This window comes from Danio rerio, chromosome 10 (assembly GCF_049306965.1).
Source record: "Danio rerio strain Tuebingen ecotype United States chromosome 10, GRCz12tu, whole genome shotgun sequence".
Classification (NCBI taxonomy): Eukaryota; Metazoa; Chordata; class Actinopteri; order Cypriniformes; family Danionidae; genus Danio; species Danio rerio.
Genome location: NC_133185.1, coordinates 33832986 through 33855323, shown reverse-complemented (window position 1 = coordinate 33855323; position 22338 = coordinate 33832986). Strand labels below are relative to the sequence as shown.

Below are 22338 nucleotides of genomic sequence, written 5' to 3'. Positions count from 1 at the left end.
ATGTGTGAACAGAACCCAGATGCAGATCAGCAATAAAAAAAAAAAAGCTTTATTAATTAGGGACAAAAAACTGGACACAGAGCCCAGATAACAGCCAACAGGGCTGGAGCAAAAAACAAAACCAAAAACATGCTAGGGTAATCAGTAATTGAAGTGTTGTTCAGCAACAAAACATTTTTCGACAAAATATTGGTGACTATTTTCAACCTTTCACAGCATCGACACTGTAGATTTTTATTTAGTTTAACAACAAAACATCAGTAAATAGCACTATTCCGTCTAGCCTGCTTTACTGAGGTGAAGTTGCTTTTATATCCATATTTAATTTATATGAAATGGCATGTAAGTATGGCTTAGTAATAAGTTTTTTTTTTGCACCCCGCCAGCCAAGCACTAAACAGATTCGCTTTAAGTGTGAGATTCTCAGGTGTGTGTGAACAGAATCCAGACGCAGATCAGCAATAAAAAGAAGCTTCAATAATTAGGGACAAAAAACTGGACATAGAGCCCAGATAACAGCCAACAGGGCTGGAGCAAAAAACAAAACAAAAAAACATGCTAGGGTAATCAGTAAGTTAAGGTAAAACAAAATAAAACCAATCTGGGCAAAAAACAGACAGGCATCAAACTACATGTAACATGAGAAACGAATCAGCACAGACAACAGCAAACTGGGAGAATAAATAGGAGCAAACAAAGCCTGAAAAGAGGAGCTCAGGTGAAACAAATTAACAAAATGAACAGGGCGGGGTCTAACTAATAGACAAATGAGCACATGGGAAAAAACACAACACAAACCATGTGCTAAACACACACAAAAAACCACAGACAATAAATTACAGACATAAGTGAACACCTCAAGATAAATTGACGCTGTGCACTCACAACACAGAAAAGAGTACATGGTTCAAGCAAACTCAAACCAATGCACTCACAAAAAGAAAACAAACAAGAGAGTATCAGAGTTCTGTCACAAGCTAAGAATTAAATAAACATAAGATAGAACCCTGACAGAGATAGTAAGATCAGTGATCCTTGCATGCATGAAATATTGCACATTATGACAAGTTTTGCTTGCTACGCAACTGAAAACTATCTATAAATCAATATGTATTCTGTTTGGTCAACCACCATTATTTAGTTTTGTAGTAAACCTCAAACTATATTCATTTTATTCCTATGTGTATTAGCCTATGTGTTTAGTCTATACACATACTTAAGTTTTTGTCAACCGAAACAACAAAGACGAACTGCAGAAATGTAATTTGAGCATAACTGCAATATAAAAGATGTAGCAGTAGGGGGGCTAAATCAAAACAATTGTAAAAACAGCCTAAACACAGCAGAACAAAAGCAGCTATTTGACCTAGACACGGTCATGAGCTTGTCTCTCTTCACCAGTTTCAATTAATTGCTCATATTGAAAAAGATGAAAAGTACACTTGAAATGAACAAAGCAGTGATTGCTGGTCCACCTTTATCAAGGCTCATATACTCTCCTGCATACAAATGCACCTCATTGAAGCCGCAACGAGGAAGCTTTTAAGAAGACAAGACACTTAATGAACAGATGAGAGTTATTCAAGAAGAAATGCATGCATACTTCATTAAAATACACACACAACGAGACGCACACATATACTCACACACTAGAGTATCTGATAGGGCTCTGTGTTCCTTTACTGATTGCTTTGTAAATGTAAGCCAGTGGTTGTTTTTTTTTTAAGCTTCAAGGTTTTTTTTTAATCCTTTATTCTAATAAAAGTGCTAAGCAACAGTGAACCAGTCGAACTGTTTCATCATGAACCGTATTTCAACAGCACCATGGAAACCAATTGAAATGATTTAAATTACATTTCAAGTGGCTATGATCATATATATTTTACTGAACACTCGATGTCTTTTTGTGGCATAGAGAAATATGTGACCCTGAACCACAAAAGCAATCTTATGTTGCACAGATATATTTGTTGGCAATACCCAAATTATTGATGTTTCTTTTATGACAAAAATCATTAGAAAACTTATAGAACATGTTCCATCAAGATATTTTGGTAACACAGTAAGGATGTATTATTTAATGTTAGTCAATGTGTTAATTACAATGAACAAACAGTTAACAATATATTTATTACACAATTTGTTCATGTTAGTTACTGACTCCGTTTACATGGACATCAGTAATCAAATTATTTGGTTACACTTTATTTTGGTGGTCCGTTTGTTGAATTTAAGTTACATTCCATCTTCATGCCAACTAATTCTTATTAGATTATAAGTAGACTGGCAGTTTGGGTTAGGGTAAGTGTAAATTGACATGTACATGCAAAGTTTCTTATAGTTCGTTCAATTGTCTGTTAAAGCAGCATATCAACAGAAGTTAAGCAGAAAGTCTACTAATAGTCAAATGGACCATCAAAATAAAGTGTCACCATATGATTAAGGTGTTTACATGAGTTGCTATTTGAATGATCCTTTCATGATCCCGTTTTATAGCACATAGTTTGATTAACATTGTGTCACCGCGCTATCCACATTTCTTCCAAGGTTCTTGTAATTTCAGATGTTTCGTTTTTAATTTGTCAACTTTAACACAGCTTGTGTTTTCACTTTCATTCAGGAACATTTTATATGTGCCTCCTGTGACAAACAATATATTTATTGAGAGTATGCAGTGCTGGAAGAGTGATTTTAGTAGAATTCCACACGCCGTATGGAAAAAAAAAACCCTCAGCATTTCGCTTTGCACGCATCTGTGGTCCTTCATTAACTCGGTAGGTGCAGAGAATAGTGTCAAACAGCTGTGTGTGTATGAAATATCCTGTCACAAATAATGGCAAAAATCCTACAGGACAGTAATAGTTTAAGGTGTTTACATGTCTGTACTGCACTTCCATAATGCGCCTAAAATCAGCATACTCCATATGTCTTAATTTGATTTCTGTTTAGTTTGATTATGACCATAATCAGATTAAAAGTCAAAAATCGCCGTGTACATGGTAGACTCTTAATCAGACTATTGTCTAATTCATATTATATGTGTCCATGTAAATTTACTCGATGTTTGTTAATGAAAATACAGTCATTCATTGTTAGTTCATTTTAACTCACGGTGCATTAACTAATGTTTACAAACATTGATTTGGATGTCAATAACAAATTAGTACATGTTGAACTATGATTATTAAATGCTGTACAAGTATTGTTATTGTAAACACAAACTTATAAAACCTTAATGTAAAGTGTGACCAAGATATTTTACATGTCCTACTGTAAATATATCGAAATTCAATGTTTTATTAGTAATATTATTGCCTAGGACTTTATTTGGACTCATCAAAAGCCCATAACATAACATATCTTTCTCAGTATTTACATTTTTATTAACCCACGGATACCCACAGACATTTAAATAGTTGTGTCTGGTGCAAATATTAACAAACTATAAATAAATGGAAATTTGATTAATTTCTGTTACATGTGGCATTCACTCCTGCCCATAATTATTACTTTCAACTAATCTTGTTTGTCTTTTTTCCTTTTCAGTTTTCTATTGTTTGATTTGGTGACGTCAGGCTTTTAAAATAGACGAAATCGGCTTTCTGGCTCGCTCATTCCTTCATGCCACCACAGTTTCTGATGGCTTTATTGTTGTGTTCTCTTTTATACTTTCCTTTTGATATTTGTTTGGAGTGGGGAGTCCCAACCTGCTTTATCTTTGTTTAGTTGTTATTTATCATGTTGTTGGGTTCCCCATCTCTTGTCTTTTTGAATTATTTTGCTGGTTATCTTAATAAATAATTTAGTTGGAGCACTTTAACCATTGTTTATTTATGTTTTCATTGTCTTAGGATCACAAGTCGTATTTAAATTAGGGACTGTAACAATGTCCAAAATACTTTCATTTTCATTTATACTTATGACTGGTTTTAAGATCACATATATCAACCTCTATCCTGAATAAACCAGTAGGTGCACATTTAGTTAATGCTATAGTCAATAGTCCAAAAGGTAATCATTTCTTCCGCTAATTTTGTTCAATTTTATGCTGATCCACTCATTCAGAAAGGACAGAACAGCGGTAGGCTAAAAGGCAAGAACATGTGCTTAGGTCAAGTGCAAATTTCTCATTACATCCTGAAGTCAAAGAAAATTAGAGCTAACTTTAAATTCTGAGTTGAGAAAAGCTCACGTGAAAGCTCTGCAATTCTCCACATTCTCACTTAAATGACTTCCCAGAATTTAATTTAGACCATTATAGCCCTTGTTAGATGATTTGTACTATTTAATGTACAGATAATATGAATACAAAAATTACTGAAGTTATTACCTAAAGAGAACAAAATAATTGCACACCACAGCAGCTTCATTTGTTTGTTTTCCACCACATCTCATCAAACATTATCCTCTATATACAGAATTAAACAGTGTCACAGAAATTCTCCGGTATTCCGGTAGCATGAACAAAGCAATGAGGGAAAGCTCTGTAGCTCATTACTGAAAGCGTGTTTTAATTGAATGCAGCTCCGTCAGACAGCGGTAAAGCTTGGAAATTAAAAAGGCGCTCTCATTTATCGATGTCTCCCCTTAAAAAGCACAAGGAATTTCTACATAATGGGATAATGGTTCTCTAATTGCAAGATTGCATTGTTTATGATTATGCGGTTTAACTCGTCTCAGATACCTTTGAGCTTGCATTGTACTGTCAGGATGTGTGAATTTAATGAAACTAAGGAAAACTCCCTCGGGATTAAATTAGGTTTCATTTTATATGCTCGAAGAGATTGGTTCTAGTCTCAATGTACAGTATGAACATTATAATGCTTGTTAGAATGTTAATGTGTGAATAATAAAGATTTTAGTAAGCTAATTAAACATTTCAAATGATTGAAAAGTTTTAAATTATGCATATTCATTCATTAATTCATTAATTTAGTCAGTCATTCATTTTATGTAATTTATGACTCAGGAACATATGAAGCACCTTTAAATATACAGTTGAAGTCCCCCTTTGAAAGTTTATATAATATATGTATATATATATATATATATATATATATATATATATATATATATATATATATATATATATATATATATATATATATATATATATATATATATAGTCTACAGAACAAACCATCATTACACAATAACTTGTCTAATTACCCTACATTGCCTAATTAACTTAATTAACCTAGTTAAGCCTTTGAATGTCACTTTAAGCTAAAGAAGTGCCATGAAAATATCTAGTAAAATATTATGTATTGTCATCATGGCAAAGATAAAATAAATCAGTTTTTAGAGATTATTATTAAAATTATTTTGGTTAGAAATGTGAAAATCTTCTCTCCTTTAAACAGAAATTGGGGGAAAAAAATAAACAATCAACAGGGGGCAAATAATTCAGGGGGGCTAATAATTCGGACTTCAACTTTTTGTACATAATAAACATGATCATATGTGTATTGTGATTCATTCCATTTTGGTGAAGTTTTCTGTCTGCATGAGTGCCATTTTTCCTCTTCTACATTGTTAATTAATTTATCACACCTGTTTCTCTTCAGATAATTAACTCTGTGCTTTCAAGTGCTCGGTTTCCTCATTGCTCTGTCTTATTTTTGTTTATTGCATAGTTCCCGTCTCTGATTATCCTTTGTATTCTTCATTCTGTGAATATTCTTCATTCTGTTTATGGATGTTTCCAAGTACCGGGTTGCAGCTGAAAGGGCATCCGCTGTGTAAAACATGTGCTGAATAAGTTGGGAGTCCATTCCGCTGCGGCAACCCCTGATGAATGAAGGGACTAAGCCAAAGGAAAATAAATGAATGAATGCCATGAACGAATGAATGAATGAATGAATAAATGAATGAAACATTTCATGACTGCATGAATGACTGCATGAATGAATGAATGAATGTCATGGATGAATGAATAAACGTTATGAATGAATGTCATGACTGAATGAATGAATGAATGAATGAATGAATGAATGAATGAATGTCATGAATGAATGCTGTAAATGAATGAATGAATGAATGATTGGTAAATTTCATGACTGCATGAATGAATGCATGAATAAATGATAAATTTCATGACTGCATGAATGAATGAATAAAAGAATGAATGTCATGGATGAATGAATAAACGTCATGAATAAATGCCATGACTGAATAAATGCATGAATGAATGCCTTAAATGCATGAATGAATGAATGAATGCATGAATGTCACGATTGATTAAATGAATGAAATGAATGAGTGAACAAATGTCATGTATGAATGAATGAATGCATACATGTCACGATTGATTGAATGAATGAATGAGTAAATAAATGTCATGAATGAATGCCGTAAATGCATGAGTGAATAAATAAATGAATGAATGAATGAATGTCATGATTGATTGAATTAATGAAAGGAATGAGTGAATAAATGCCATGTATGAATGAATGAATGAATGTAACGATTGATTGAATGAATGAGTGAATGAATGTTATGAATGAATGAATGAATTAATTAATTAATACATGTCATGAATGCATAAATGAATGTCATGAATGAGTGAATAAATGTCATGTATGAATAAATGAATGAATGAATTTCACAATTGAATTAATGAAGGAAGGAAGGAAGGAAGGAAGGAATTAATTAATTACTTTCCTCCTGACTTCACCAAGTTCATATTTTAACCAAAAAAAATAAATATATTTAATAATTTATTATGGTATAATGAATAATAATTAAATGACTCATCTTGACACCTTTTAATAATAAAGAAAAATGTCTTAATATTTTGTAAACACTTTTTTTGCATTTCTCAATCATTCATAATCATACTTTGTAATCATCCAGCTGGAAAAGAATGGTGAAAATTATTGGATAATGTTTTAATAGTGTCTAGCCAAAGAAACCAAAGAAAAAAAACACATTGGTTATGAATGAAAAATGCATCAAAAAAAGTTCTTCCTAAAAAATGTATCACACGCAGTGGTCAACGGTGCTTCTGCCAGTGCCACTTGGCCACACTATCTATTTTCTGTAATGATACACTGCTGACCACCTTCACCCGCTCTCCTCTCTCTCCCCGTGCCTCCTGGCAGAGATCAGACCCTCAGTAATGAAAAACTCAGCCTGAATCTACCAGAGCACAGAGAAAGGGATAAAATCTTTGCATTTACGTGATAGAGCCCCGGGCATCCCTCAAGCAGAAAAGCAATAATTCTGGCCCACCATCAGAAACAAGGAGAAAATAAGATCATATTTCCCTCCGGCAGATTCAAATGCAGCATTGAATGGAACAAATTAACGAACTTAGCTTCTGCGTGCAACGTGCCAGACATCCTGTTGACTAACTAGGCATGGATTCCCTCAGCACAAAAGACCCTGGGCATTATTCTGCGATGATTTTAATATGCACATCTAATTGAGAGGGAGGGTTGGTTTGTTTATTAAAATTAGGACAGAGGCCAGCACAACCAATTTTTCTTCCATTACAGCACTTAAGTTGTCGCAGTGCATGCAGATGCTTTCTTAAAAGTGCGAGAGAGAGAAAAAAAAAAACACAACAGGTATTTCTTAATTAGCCCTCTATTTTCAGCCTGCATAGTTAAAAATGTAATTAACCTTATAAAATACGCTCATAACATTTGGCTTTCTTGAGTTTTGCGATTTCTCTCAGACATTTGGGATAGTGTTAACAGTGCTGTGGAGTTCATTTGAGCTTTCTTGACTCTCGATATTTATTACAAACTGCCAGCTATTCTAAATACATTACAGAGAAGGACTGTCAATTTAAAAGTGGAACCAATGTGAGCGCGTTCGTTTTGTTTACAGCCTTCGGCTACTATGTCCAGTCATGCAGGTACAAATCTAGCAGCCGAATTGAGCAAGACACAGTTTGCAATACTTGGGTTTCTATAACGTGTCAAATAACCGATTCTGTCTGACAAAATTATAGAATTTTGCTCCTTTAGACTGAACGAGACTAAAAATAAGGCTCTATTTGTTTTTCAGGTTCTCTCTGGGGAGTTGGCAATACGGTGACAAGCTCTTTTTAATTAAAAGGTGTGATTTTCATTTGCACTAGTCCAATATGACCTGTTCATTTTTTATTGAGCGTCCTATTACCTTCTTATACTGGCTTTCTTGGCAGTTATTGGAATAAGGTTTTCCTAACCTTTTTTTTAATATTTTTTTTATACTATTATTTTGAGTTTTTTTTTTTTTTTTTTATAAAATACAATGAAACACTTATATTATAAAATATTACTGCAATTTAAAACGCTTCAATCTTTTATAACAATATTTACATGGTTAGTTACATATTAAGTCACAGCTATATCACCCTGCAGCCCGACACTGATTAACGACAGAACCTAAGTAGGGCTGAGCCTGGTCAGTACCTGGATGGGAGACCCCATTGTTAAAACTAGGTTGGTGTTGAAAGTTGTGTTAGTGAGGCCAGCAGGGCTACGTTCAACCTGTGGTCTGTGTGAGTCCTAATGCCCCAGTAGAGTGAAGAGAACATTATACTGCATGCAATCTTTCTTATGAGACTTTAAGCCGTGGTCCTGGCTTTCTGTGGTCATTAAAAATCCCATGGTACTTCTTGTAAAAGAGTAGGTGTCCTGGTCGAATTTCTCATCAACCTTTACACAATCATTCCCATCCACTGAATTGGCTCTGTCAGTGTCTCTCCACTCCACCTATAGCTAGTGTGTGGTGAGTGAACTGGTGCCTTTGTCCTGTGGCTGCTGTCGCATCATCCAAGTGTACGCTGCACACTGGTGGTGGTGTGGACAGACCACCCCTAACAAATGTGAAGCGCTTTTGGTTGTATGACATGCCGGTACAAATCTAGCAGTTGAATTGAGAAAGACACCGTTTGCAATACTTGAGTTTCTATAACAGGGGTCACCAACATGGTGCCCGTGGGCACCAGGTAGCCCGCCAGGTTCACATGAGTTGCCCGCGGGCCTGTTCTAAAAATAGCTCACCATAGCGCCACATATGAGTAAAGCTGCATGTAATATTTTTATAAATATTCTTTTTAAATCACACTTGCATTGGTGTAAATTTGAAAATTACTTTAAAGTTATATATTAAAAAAAACTTTAAAAACTATTTCAGACAAATGAAGTGTTGCATATTGATATTTATCTAACTTGATAAACCATTGTTGAAAACTACTGTGAGAAATCATTTACATGATTAATGTCTAACATATAATTAAAAGTAAATTAAGAAAAATGTGTTATTTAATAACTGGTAGCCCTTCACACTAATCGGAACCCAAGAAGTAGCTCTCAGTTTCCAAAAGGTTGGTGACCCCTGTTCTATAACATGTCAAATAAATGATTCTGTCTGACAAAATGACAAAATTTTGCTCCTTTAGAATGAACAAGACTAAAAATAAGGCTCTATTTGTTTTTCAGGTTCTCTAGGGAGCTGGCAATAAGGTGACAAGCTCTTTTAATTAAAAGATGTGATTTTCATTTGCACTGGTCCAATATGACCTGTTCAATTTTTATTGAGTGTCCCATCACCTCTTCATACTGGCTTTCTTTGCATTTATTGGAATAATGCTTTCCTAACTTTTAACTTTTTTTTTATTCTATTATTTTGAGTTTTTTTTTATATAAAATACAAATACACTAATATCATGAAATATTACTGCAATTTAAAACGTTTAAATCTTTTATAACATTATAAGCCACAGCTATATCAACCTGCAGTCCAAGACCTGCTTGGCTTCAGTGAGTAACTGCACTGAGCCTGGTCATTACCTGGATGGGAGACCACATGGGGAAACTAGGTTGCTGTTGGAAGGGGTGTTAGTGAGGCCAGCAGGGGGGCGCTCAACCTGTCGTCTGTCTGAGTCATAGGCCCCGTTTACACAAGTGCGTTTTAGTTTTAAAATGGCGTTTTAGAATGAAAACGATCCGCGTCCACACTAGCGTTTCACCCAGCATTTCTGAACAGCTCTCCTTCCACACCAAAATGTTGAAAACGCACATCACGTGACCACACACACACTCTCGAGCAAGCGCTGCAGCCTATCTTCCCAGATGAGAGCTCTGCTCAGAGTGCTCATCAAGCATGACCCGCTGGATCTAATCTCACTATATTTATTAATCGTGATATTTCATTCATCTTGTTGTCTATATCTAATGACATATTCCCCGACGTTGGTCATTGAAATCTATTACTTGTTCTCAGGTAACGTGTTTTGGCTTAGCGCAAAGATAGGTTAATGATTAATGTAACCACGTAGCCTACATTCTCTATATTGACTGATTGCTTGCCTTTATTTCCTATAATGTATAAACTTATTGTATGTTATACTTTTATTATGGCCATTATCGATTATTAAAACTGATATTCAGCAAAAGAGAGGTGGAGTTTCATTTTTTACTGAAATTGAAAGGAGTCAGTTGTTATAGGCTCCATTTTGTTATAAATATCCACACAGTGAAGATGATGCTCATATATGCAGCACAACGCCTCAACATTTCTGCTGTCTGTTAAGTTGCTAATATCAAAAAGAAAATAGCCAGTTCTTTAAATCATGTTTTCATTTTATTGTTGAGAAAGTGAAACAATGCAGCCAGGATGAAGTGAAGTTAAAGTACACTGTTCCCTTTGAAGATTTGGCCATGTCCACGGTAGTCTGTTTTTCATATGAAACTGAGGAGGGGGAGACCGCGGACTTGATCAAACTTGAAAAGTCTGAACTTACAAGAAGAAGATGCAGAACTGAACTGTGTGTAAAGTTAGGCTACTTAATAATGAGGAATAGCCCCAATTACAGAGGCAAAAGTCGGCAGCCCCGCCTCCATTTTCAGATGTCTCAATTTTCCCACATCCACACTCAGACGGAGCAGCAGCATTTTAGAATGAAAACGGCCTCTTCAGCGTTTCCAAAACGCTCTGTTTTCGGCGCTCGAAAACTCCGGCAGAGTGTGGACGTATGGCGTAACCGCAGCAAAACTTATGCGTTTTAAAACGAAAACACATTAGTGTAAACGGGGCCATAATGCCCCAGTGTAGTGGAGAGAACACCATACTGCAGGCCCGTAGCCAGCCAGGTGAGAAGAGTGGTTCTGTTTTCTAAAAAAACCTTTCTGCAGTTATATGCCTCATTTTCTATTTAATTAAATTACTGCACTTTAGTGATATGTTAAGCATTATTTTCAGCTGGATTAGATTGTCTGGTGGTTATCATAACCACATTTTTTGACATACCAAAATTACTTCCTAAAGATTTACAATACAGAAATGTGAAATAATACTTTATCATATCATATATTTATTTATTACAGCATATTTCATTAGAAAAAATATGAATCGTTTAAAGTTTTGAATGGAAACTATAGTCTATTGTCATTTATTAGGCAAATAACAAACTTTCCTCAGTCAGAGTTTGGCCATTTTAATAAAATAAAAAAATTAAAACATTAGTTTTCAAAGAAGCCACTTTTGGTGCCTCACAACTTTATATTGCCCATTTTTTGTTTTAGATTTAGGATAAGAGTTACCTGTAAAATGTTTTCTCTGTTTAAAAACAATACGGAAGCTAAAGATGACTTCTCTTAGGCCAGAATGTAAAATAAAAAACTGATTAGCTAAAGTCAGACCGAAGCGACAGCTTGTCTTAAAATCTTTATCAATGGGCTATCTTCACTAATTATCATAACAGTCAAAACATGACAAATGAACTCTTGTGTGGGACAAATTCTGGACCTTTGTCAAGGGAGGAGTGGATCTTTTGAACCGCCTGAACCTCCCCCCGGCTGCAGGCCTGTACTGTCAATGAGCGCCTTCTTTTCGACTCTCTGTGGTCATTAAAAATCCCATGGCACTTCACGTAAAGAGTAGGGGGTAGCCCCAGTTCACTGGCCTAATTCCTTCCATTGGCTTTTACCCAATCATCCTCATCTACTGAATTGGCTCTATCGCTGTGTCTCCACTTCATCAATAGCTAGTGTGTGGTGAGTGCACTGGCACCATTGTCCTGTGGCTGCTGTCACATCATCCAAGATGCTGCACACTGCTGGTGGTGTGAAGAGATCCCCCTCATGAATGTGAAGCGCTTTGAGTGATCTCAGTTTGGTTTAAAAACGAGCAGCGGTAAGCAGCTGTAGCAGTGCAAAGTCAAAGTACCCGCCCTCATTACATCAGCACCGGACCTGGTTAAAACCACAGGCAGTCAGGCAGTGTAATACAGAGAGGGAATCACTACCGACGTAATGAGGGCAGATACTTTCACTTTTCACTGCTACAGCTGCAGATTTTTACATCCTTCATACATGCTGAGAGATCGAGTTGATCGACTTGATGAGAGATTGTGTCTTGACATAATCCGAACAGACGTGACTTAATAAAGTCATGTATGAATTTAATTGTTGCGTTAGTCTGAACGTAAACCCTCTCGGCAGGCATTGCTGGAGCAGCGTGAGAGAGCGGACCACAGCGCATCGAACGAAAGGTATTAAAATAAGAAAAATTCACCACTCAAGAAACTTAAATGCCTGTCTTTGTTGTATTTGCACCAGCTCTGTGATGCTCATCCACAACTTCATGCATTAGGTTAAATTAGGCTGTCCAGTGTCTGTGTTCAGTTCGTTACAGTCACAGACAGGCAGTCAGGCAGCATAATACAGAGAGTGAATCAAAACGCATCAAATGAACGGTAATTAAAAGGGGGGAAAATAAAAATAGCATAAATATCAAAATAAAGTGTTACCGTATAAATATGTATACTTTTATATTAGACACACATATGATGCTTGTATTTTCAGCAGCTCCATAACTTCACGCATTTGGTTAAATTAGGCTTTACAGTCTCCTTTACTTCCATTGTATATGTTTTGCTAAGCGAACAGAACCAACCCTGTGACGTCAGACACAGCGACATTACAAGATGGCGGCGCCCTAGGTCTAAAATCTATAGTAAAACATGCCGTTTTCTTCTAAATGGTAACATTAATTGAGTTTGTTTAATATATTTTCATTATGGTGGAATCCAATGTACAAAATAAGGTAAACTTGATTGAGTGCTTAACCCCCCCCCCCCCCCCCTTTAAAAAAAACAACTGAATAAATCAATTGCCTTAAAATTAAGTAAATAATCAAAAAAAGTACGTCAATTTAACAGGTTACTACAGGTTTACTCACTTTTTTGTAAGTAAAGTCAACTTATTAACTTGTAAAGATATGGGTTCACACACTTTTTAAGTAATGTAATTGCTTTTTAGTGTATTCAAAAAAATATTTAACATGTTGGGCTACTGATAGGTCACTAATCAAATGCAAGCTAATCTATGCCATCGATCATGTTAAATCCTTATTGAATCTTGCAAAGGAAAGGACAAACATAGTTAATGCTGCCAACCTTTGCCTGTCTTTTCGCTTGGTCATCAGTGCTTCTCAGTGAGAAGCTAAAAAAAAAAATACCCCTCAGCGGCTCTGGCCTTTGCCTGCTGAATAGCTGGCCATCTGACAGAAATTAATTCTCTCATTTGCTCTTTTCTGCTGACATGGAAGAAGACAGGGGGCATGAATCAAATCGCAAAAGATCTGAACCTCACTCAATCTCCGGTCCAAGGCTTTATCTTCGCAATTATTTCTCGAAATAAAATAACAGCAGATATGTGATGAAATGCCATGGTATTTGTGCTCACGGCACTCACCCAAAGAGACGTTCGGAGTGTTATTGAGCTCGGACCAGTGGTTGAAGTGTCCCTTGTGTCATTGAGATGAAAGTCACACAGGTATCTGCTTTACTGAAGTTGGATCACAGTCGACACTCCAAATGTCAGTCAGCATGACACATTTCATCTGTATCTGGAAGAAGACATAGAGCGAGTCACATACAGATCCCACCAGAACAACATGAAGAGAAATACATTTTTTTTTTTTTAGACTTACAGCTCAAAGTATACTTCACTTTTATGTGTATACTAGGTAGGAATGTGCAATATTTATTGTCTACAATAAAAGCCTGGCATAATTGTTGTCTTCAGTCTTAACGATGTGCAATCTGGCGTTATTAAGTACACCAATAAAATAAAGAAATATATGTCTGCGATGAAGCCTATTAGAATGAGGTTAGATAGACACTATAATGCAAGTTATGAAAGCCAAAAATGTCCTTTATGAGTTTTTGTTCGTAATTTAAGAGATATTTAAGTAAAACCACAAAAGGAAAAGTGTTGTTTCACTAAATATCAGCACCTGAGCACAACTGCAAATGTAACACAACGAAAAACAAACATTAAGTCAATATTGAATGAGTTAAGGTCCATGGGCACAGAAATCCGTCAGAAATTTTTCACATGAAATAATTATATGACCTCACATTGTGTCATTGAGTATGTTTACATGGACACCAATAATCTGATTTATATATGATTAAGACAATACTCTGATTAAGAGAATACCATGTAAACAGCCATTTTTGATTAGTCCGACTTAAGTCATAATCAAACAGAAATCCAATTGAGACATGTGAAGTACGTCAATTTTAGTCACATACAGTGCAGTACAGACATGTAAACACCTTAAACTATTACTGTTGTGTAGGATTTTCACCACATTTTGCGACAGGATAGTCTATACACATGGCTGTTTGACACTATTCTCTGCCCCTACCGAGTCAGTGAAGGACCACAGACACTTGTATCGCGAAATACAGAGTTTTTTCCAAAATAGTGTGCGCTATCTAATTCCTTTAAAACTTTACATTCATACATCCAATTTCTCAGTTTTACATAGGGGGCATGCAGGAAACGTTCCTGAATGAAAGTGCCAAACTGCAGTTAACGTTGACAAATTAAAATGAAACACGCAAAATTGCTTAAAACTCCAGAGGAAATGTGGAAAGCGTAGTGATGCAATGATGTTAATCAAACTATGTGCTAAAACATTCATGAAAGGAACGTTCAAAAAGCAACTCATGTAAATACCTCAATCATATTATTGATTTATTCAGATTAAAGTAAAATAATTAGATTACTGATGTCCATCTAAACGTCAGTTTAACACAACCTTGGGATTTTGCATTCACAACAACACTTTAGATTTCTTTTTTTTTTTTTTGACAGGTCGGATCCACTATATAAAAGAACACCAACATCTACTTAAAGATCTACTTTAAATTGTGTTTTATTTTACATTCTAATGTTTGAAAAACTTGGAATAATCCCATGGGATTGGATGTGCCCAATGTTCCCTTTTAATTTAGCATTAGGAGCACTATTTTCCAGAATTTGTCAACACTAAACTGGACCATATCCCAGTTTAGTGTCGAAAATAGTTATGGGAAAAAACAACAACAAACTACCAAAGACAATATAACAAAGAAAAAAAAAATACAACAACGCTTATTGCTGGTGAGAAACGACTAAACAGGATCACAAATTTATTATAAGTAACTACTAGGACATTCCTGTTGCTCATAACCTTTACAGATAAAAAGCACAGGCTTTGGACTGTGATAAATCTTACTAGTGCACACACGTGATCAAATAGGATATACTTTGTAAAGCAGTGCATTCAATTGTGCGTCACACACATAAAATAATTGATAGTAGTATACTTTGAGTAGTAGCGACAATGTGTTAAAGACATTGCACAAAAAGAATATCCACACATACTCAAGGTGCTAAACTCCCTACAGCTCTTCCATGGCCTTTAATTGCTTCACACATTGAACTTGTTTCTGTCAGAGGTAATTACACAGTCTGCTGAAGCCTATTAACAAAGATTCATTCATTCTATTAGGCCTGATTAACTGAGGCTGTTCACCATCATAAATTTTAGATCTGAATCTTCAATCAGTACAACACTGATAAATCAATAAGACTTTTTGCAGGGACTACAGAAAAGAAAAGTTCCAACTCAGACAGCTCTTGAATAGTTTGATGGTTTTTAAACAGTAATGTTTAAGTTTCCTTACTTGAGTTTCCCACCCTTTCAGGTTGAGAAATATTTCAGGTGAACATATCTCTTCAAGAATAAGGGTTTGAGTTTGCATTCAAACAGCAATTTGGGTACGTTTCAGTTATGATTTTGCTCACACGTGGACACTCTACTTCAAAGTTCTGTAAAGTAAATGCAAAGCTTTGACAAACTAATTTACTTACAAAATTTTATTTCTTGAGTGTCACAGCTGTTGGCTCATTCACAAACACGCATTTAATTACACAATAACACTCAGAACTGGACCATCAACAGCGTAGGCAGGACAGGGAGCGTGACAATACAATACTATTGTAGGGCTTTTTAAAAAAAAAAAAAAAAACCAGGGGTATAAATACACAAGCATGATTGAACTGAATACATACAGGGGTGTGACACAGGTGGAACTAATGAACATGGCGGGAAAGCAGAATCACATGACATAAACAGAAGCACATGGAACACAACACATGAGGAATCACATGACACAACAAATACACAGAAGGTACGTTCGACATGAAGCGCAGCTCCAGCCAGTGATCAACGAGAGAAGCCGAGCACAGGCGGGGGCGGAGTTGAAAACGGAGCCGTCAACCGGAAAGCTGGTGTCTGTTCGTAGCTCGGTTAAATGATCTAAGATGATTTAGCAGATTCTGGATATTTTAATCTTGATAACTGATCTCTGGCTAATTTGGTTCTTCAAAAAAGTTCGTGAATCAGATTAAAATGTCTGGATGAACTGATCTGAGATCGCTTCGTGTGTTGTGAAGGACAGATATATCGATCCTCGAAATCATGATCAGCAATGCAACGATTGGCTGACAGGTCACAGCAGCGTAATGACATCTGATTAATATTCAATTATCCATGTGAGCAAAATTACATAAAATTCATTGGAAATGGTTTGTTAAATATTACACGGACTTTAAATCTTGTTGTGGGCTGTATCATTGGCCCTTTTATGCGTCAAGATTTAGTTTTACAGTTAAAGCGGATTTTCCTTATAGTAGTATTATAGTAGCCGTTTTTTTTAATTAGTGTAAAGAATAACTGGATGTTCACAAAAGCATTTTGATATTGGTAAAGATGTCTGCAACTTTTATGAAGCATCAAAACACCGTCATATTAACTGTCAAAACATGTTCATGCATGACTGCATAAATGTATTATCGCTTTTAAAAAAGTCACATATTGTGCATTTCTATTATCATACACAAATTGTACTAAAATGATCTAAAAAGTTCATATCAATAAGTTTTCTTTGTACCAACAGGTGGCAGTCTTGGTACTTTTATTTTGGGGGTGCATATTGCATAAGTTTTATCAATACTATAACTTCATTTATTTTATTAATAACTATAACTTTATATAGTTTTAAAATTTTTAGCATTTTCCCAAGTCTATATAACTACTACTGTAAGAAAATATCAGAATTTGGTTCATACTTTCTGTATTATCTTTACTTGAACTGAGCCGATCTAATCCTGTTTATATGAATTAAACCTGCTTCCAACCAAGTTTGAGCTAGCAGAACAGTTGCCATGACAACAACTCTCAGATCAGTTTTGAAGAACAAAACAATCCTGGATCGTGTCAAATCATCAATAACCAAATCCAGCTAACTGAGTAATCTACGTACGAAGTACGGACCCTTGGACACTTCAGGGCTCAAAGTTGCGGCAGTCATGATGATAACCTATCACATGGCATCATCATCATTTATTTATTTATAATGACTAAAAATGTTGAGAACAAATAAAACAGAATGCAGACTCTTATTGCAGTTCCAGCAGTCGCTCTTTAGATGCTGCACGGTCTGATTCGGTCATCTGATCTTGAAGCGCTGGTCGTAGCGGCAGCGCAGCATCAATCCGGACAACATTTCTAACCAGCATGCACCACTTTAAAACAGATTTCGATCGAACTGCGCAGCGCTGCATGAAGTTTATTGCACCTAATGACAACATCTAAACGCAAACGAATTGTGACATTGAGAGCTTTTTGGTCTTTTTTTTAAACCGTTTTAGGTACTATTATTGACTGTTTTTATTTATTTTTTTAAACTTTGAGGAAAACTGTGATGCTGTGTGCAAGAAGGGGCACTAGTGCCTTTATTGTCTCAGGAAACCATCATATTTCCATATTGGCCCCAATATGCTTACTTGCTGGTTTGGATGTCTGCCCCTTAAAAACAGGAATAGACTGAGCCAGGTTATTAGGTGGTCTAGTCGGTTGATTGGTGAATCACAGCTGAGCACCGAATCCCTGTATAGTGGGCAGCTTTTACAGATTGCCTAGAATATTAGTAGCTGTAGCTCTCATTCTCTGTCTGAGGAGTTTATCCTTTGGGTCGAAGGATTCAAATGCTTTTTAGTATAGGACAAAACGTTACACAAATAGCTTTGTTCCTATCTATTATCTATTGTGGTTCTGAAAAAAAATTAATATTTTATATAAGATACTTTTGTATGTATATGTGGGTTTGGATATGTGTGATTTAATTGTTTGTATCAAATACCAAACTTTGCTGCAAAAAGAATCTACCTACTGGTATCAATAAAGTCAACTCAACTCAGCATCAAAAACATCTTTAATATAAAAAAATGCTGCATATAATAGAGCATATAATGCTCTTACTGGGAAAAAAATAAAGTAGTTGAACAAAATAGTTTCTTTGTAAATCATATTAATGCTTTTTTAATAAGTTGCAATATATGGTTCAGACATCCCTATCAAGTTGGAAATACCCCATGGAGTGTTATATAGCATGTACAGGAATAAGCGAGTGAAATTAAATGCCTTTTAAGACCTTTTTAAGACTCTGTCCATATACATTTTAAGACATTATAACCACTTTTCATCCAGAAACAATGGGAGATTTTAACTTACAGTAATGTAAGAAATTAATCCAAACTAAAATATTATTCAAATACTGAATACAAATCTATTAAATCTAGCTATTTCAGCAGTTTGGCACACATAGAACTGCAGAAATAATGCTGTGGCCTTGGTAACTACAGTAAACAAAGATTAGATTAGATTAGATTAGATTAGATTAGATTAGATTAGATTAGATTCAACTTTATTGTCATTACACATGTACAAGTACAATGCAATGAAATTCAGTTGAGGTCTAACCAGCAGTGCAATAGCAGCAAGTGCAGGATACAGGTATAAGTTATAAAGTGCAGTTATAGAAAAACTATAGTGATATTTACAGATGGATATACAATAAACATTATATACAGGTTGTGCGGAATGAACCGCCAACTTATCCAGCACGTTTTTACGCAGCGGATGCCCTTCCAGCCGCAACCTATACCTGGAAAACATCCACGCACACACGCACACACACACACACACACACACACACACACACACACACACACACACAAAAACAAACACATTAAACCTACCCAATTCACCTGTACCGCATGTCTTTGGACTGTAGGGGAAACCCACGCGAACACAGGGAGAACATGCAAACAGAAACGCCACACAGAAACGTCAACTAAGCCAAGGATCGAACCAGCGACCCAGCGACCTTCTTGCTGTGAGGCAAACGTGCTACCCACTGCCCCACTGCTTCGCCCTATTTATTTATTTATTTATTTATTTATTGCACAAAAAGTCAGTGATCAAATGAAGTATAAAAGTTATTTCTCTTTTACATCAACTGTAAAAAATCAAACAAACAAGGTTATGTGATAAGTATACAAAAAAATAAAAAACTTCACACAAAGTGGGATATGTCAGTGAATGTAAACAGGGAAGAAACAACATGTTTATTTTTATAGATCTGTCAGAAAGCTTCTTTTGGACATGAAGGCAACACACTACTAACACAACTCTGTTTTGAGTGAAAATGATTGAGTTTTGGATATGACGAGATGTATTATCCCAAAAGAAAGTGCAGGAGTACAAAAAAAACATTTGAGTGAGTCAGAAACTGTGCTTACTGATAAAAAGAAGAACTCCCTTTGCTTTGTAACTTTGTAGATTTTATTTAAGCTCATGCTCAAAAAGCAACGTTACTGAAGAAAGTTGAAAGTGTAAAAAGCATAATAAGACCCCTTAAGAATCAATGTTAAGATGTAAAAATGAATATTTTCCCCCCTCCGTAGATAGTAATTTAGCAATCTCAAAGTCTTCCTTTACAGAAGAGGATTTTACCTGTGCTTGACGTCTGACATCTGTTTTTGTGCAATAAAATAAGGCCAAAGGTCCACAGAGGATGCTTAAACCATGCTTCACTTATTCCAGTGAGCTGTCACTCAAAGCTTTATGAGTCAGAGTTCAGTTCTCCTTTCATTTGTGTGAGCAGAAATGGCAGCAAATGTGAGGGTAAAAACCAAGCGACAGCGTATTAATTTACCAAGGATGAATCACGGTACTCTGCAGTAATAAATTAAATAAATAAATCAAGGGTCTGAAGAAGAGCAAGAAAGAACCAAGCATTTTGGCATCCTCTTAAATTTTAAAAGAGGACACCACATAATAAAACGCTGACCTTCTAAAGGAGAATTAGAATTTTGTCAGACTTTACCAGAGGTTCTCACGGCTGCCGCAGGCTTTCACTAAAATGTCCGATAACGCTGATCCTGAACTGTATTGAGGGCCACAAATCCCTGTGAGCAGCCTTGGGGACACAAAGCACCAGTGGAGGAAAGTAAATCGACGGTTACATGTGAACCATCGCCCACGTCCTCCAGGAATAGCACGACCTCAGAACACCCTCATTCTCCTCAATATCACATGCTGAATCTCTCATGATTGGCTACATTTCGGCGATGAAGTGTCAAGAGCTCTCCAAAAGCTGGTGTGATATCAGTAATGAAAAAGAACAAGATGCCTGGGAGGAGAGTAAATCCATCCTGGTGGAATTGAGGAGGCTAAATGACCTCTGACTGATGGTCACGCTACTACAGGGAGTTTAAATTCATCTGCAACCTCATTTAATGTGCTAAGCGGATTCAGAAGTAATATTTAAGGGCAACCTCAGGAATAAAACAGCTGTTACTTTGATAAAGTGGGCGGTTGGACGTTTTTCTATAAATATCTAGGTAAACAGAGATAATGCATTAAGGAAATGGAAGTTGCAATAGGTTTTTCTTCCATATTGTGACATTTATTTGAGTAATACTACTTCTCGATTTGTGTTTGACTACAGTTGAATAGATTACTGCAGTTTCTTTTGATGGATCTCATGTACTTTACAGGTTGTCCTGCTTCCAGGCCAGTAAGCATTAGCTTTGAGTGATGATAATATTATTTATTTAATGTTATCCAAGTAATATTTCATCTGCAAAAGCAATTTGAACAACAAAAAAAATCTCTTTGGTCATTAAATTTTAAAAGAGTCATTATTTAAAAATATGAGGAGGTTTGCATGAAAGACCTTTACTGAATGATCAACATGCTGGGGCTACAATTTTCTCTTCAATATGGCAGGGAACTAAATTAACTGTTACATAAATATGGGCAGCATGGTGGCTTTGTGGTTAGCATCGTAGCATCGCTGGTTTGAATCTCGGGGTTACGTTTGTTTTCCTGAAAAGACGATTCACACAATCATTGCAAAATACCGGTAAATTCTGACTTGATTAACTATAAATGACCTCTAAACTGCCGCGCCTGTATTTGCAAATAACCGGTAACCTCTGCAAAGGTCTGTATGTGTAAAAGGGCCTATTATTGTTATTACTTTTATCACTATTATTATTGTTATTATTATTATTGTTATTATTATTATTATTACTATATTATTCATTCATTCATTTTTATCCGCTTTTCCGGGGCCAAATCTTGGGGGCAGCAGTCTTAGGACAGAAACCTAGACTTCTTTCTCCCTAGACACTTCCCCCAGCTTCTTCGGGGGGATCCCGGGGCCTTCCCAGGCCAACCTCCAGACAACCTCCAGTGTGTCCTAGGTCTTCTCCAAGGCCTCCTCCCAGTGAATAGGAGACAATCAAAACATATGCCAGAGCCACCTCAGCTGACTTCTCTTAATATGGAGGAGTAGCAGCTCTGTCCGAGCTCCTCCTGGGTGACAGAGCTCCTCACCCTATAAGGTTGTGCCCTGCCACCCTGCGAAGGAAACTAATTTCAGCCGCTTGGATCCGAGGTCTTGTAATTTCGGTCATGACCCAAAGCTCATGACCATAGGTGAAAAAAGGGACATAGATTGACTGGTAAATCAAGAGCTTTGCCTTTTGGATCAGCTTCTTCTTTACCACAACGTACCGATACATTGATTGCATAAGGCCAATTTAACAGTCATATTTGTAATTAGTGTAATTGTAAAGTTTTCTAATATTTTGGCTCAAAGCAGATATTCTTTAATTAAAAAAACTAATAATAATAATAATTATTTTT

General features: G+C 35.9%; 1 long non-coding RNA gene across 1 annotated transcript in view; it reads right to left on the bottom strand.

Annotated features, from left to right (window-relative positions):
- LOC141376396 (uncharacterized) overlaps nucleotides 1–22338 on the bottom strand; it is a 387511-nt gene that overhangs the window by 196432 nt on the left and 168741 nt on the right. Inside the window, exon 5 of the long non-coding RNA XR_012386404.1 lies at nucleotides 13695–13848. This is a non-coding gene — a long non-coding RNA (uncharacterized lncRNA). The remainder of the gene's footprint in view (nucleotides 1–13694; nucleotides 13849–22338) is intronic.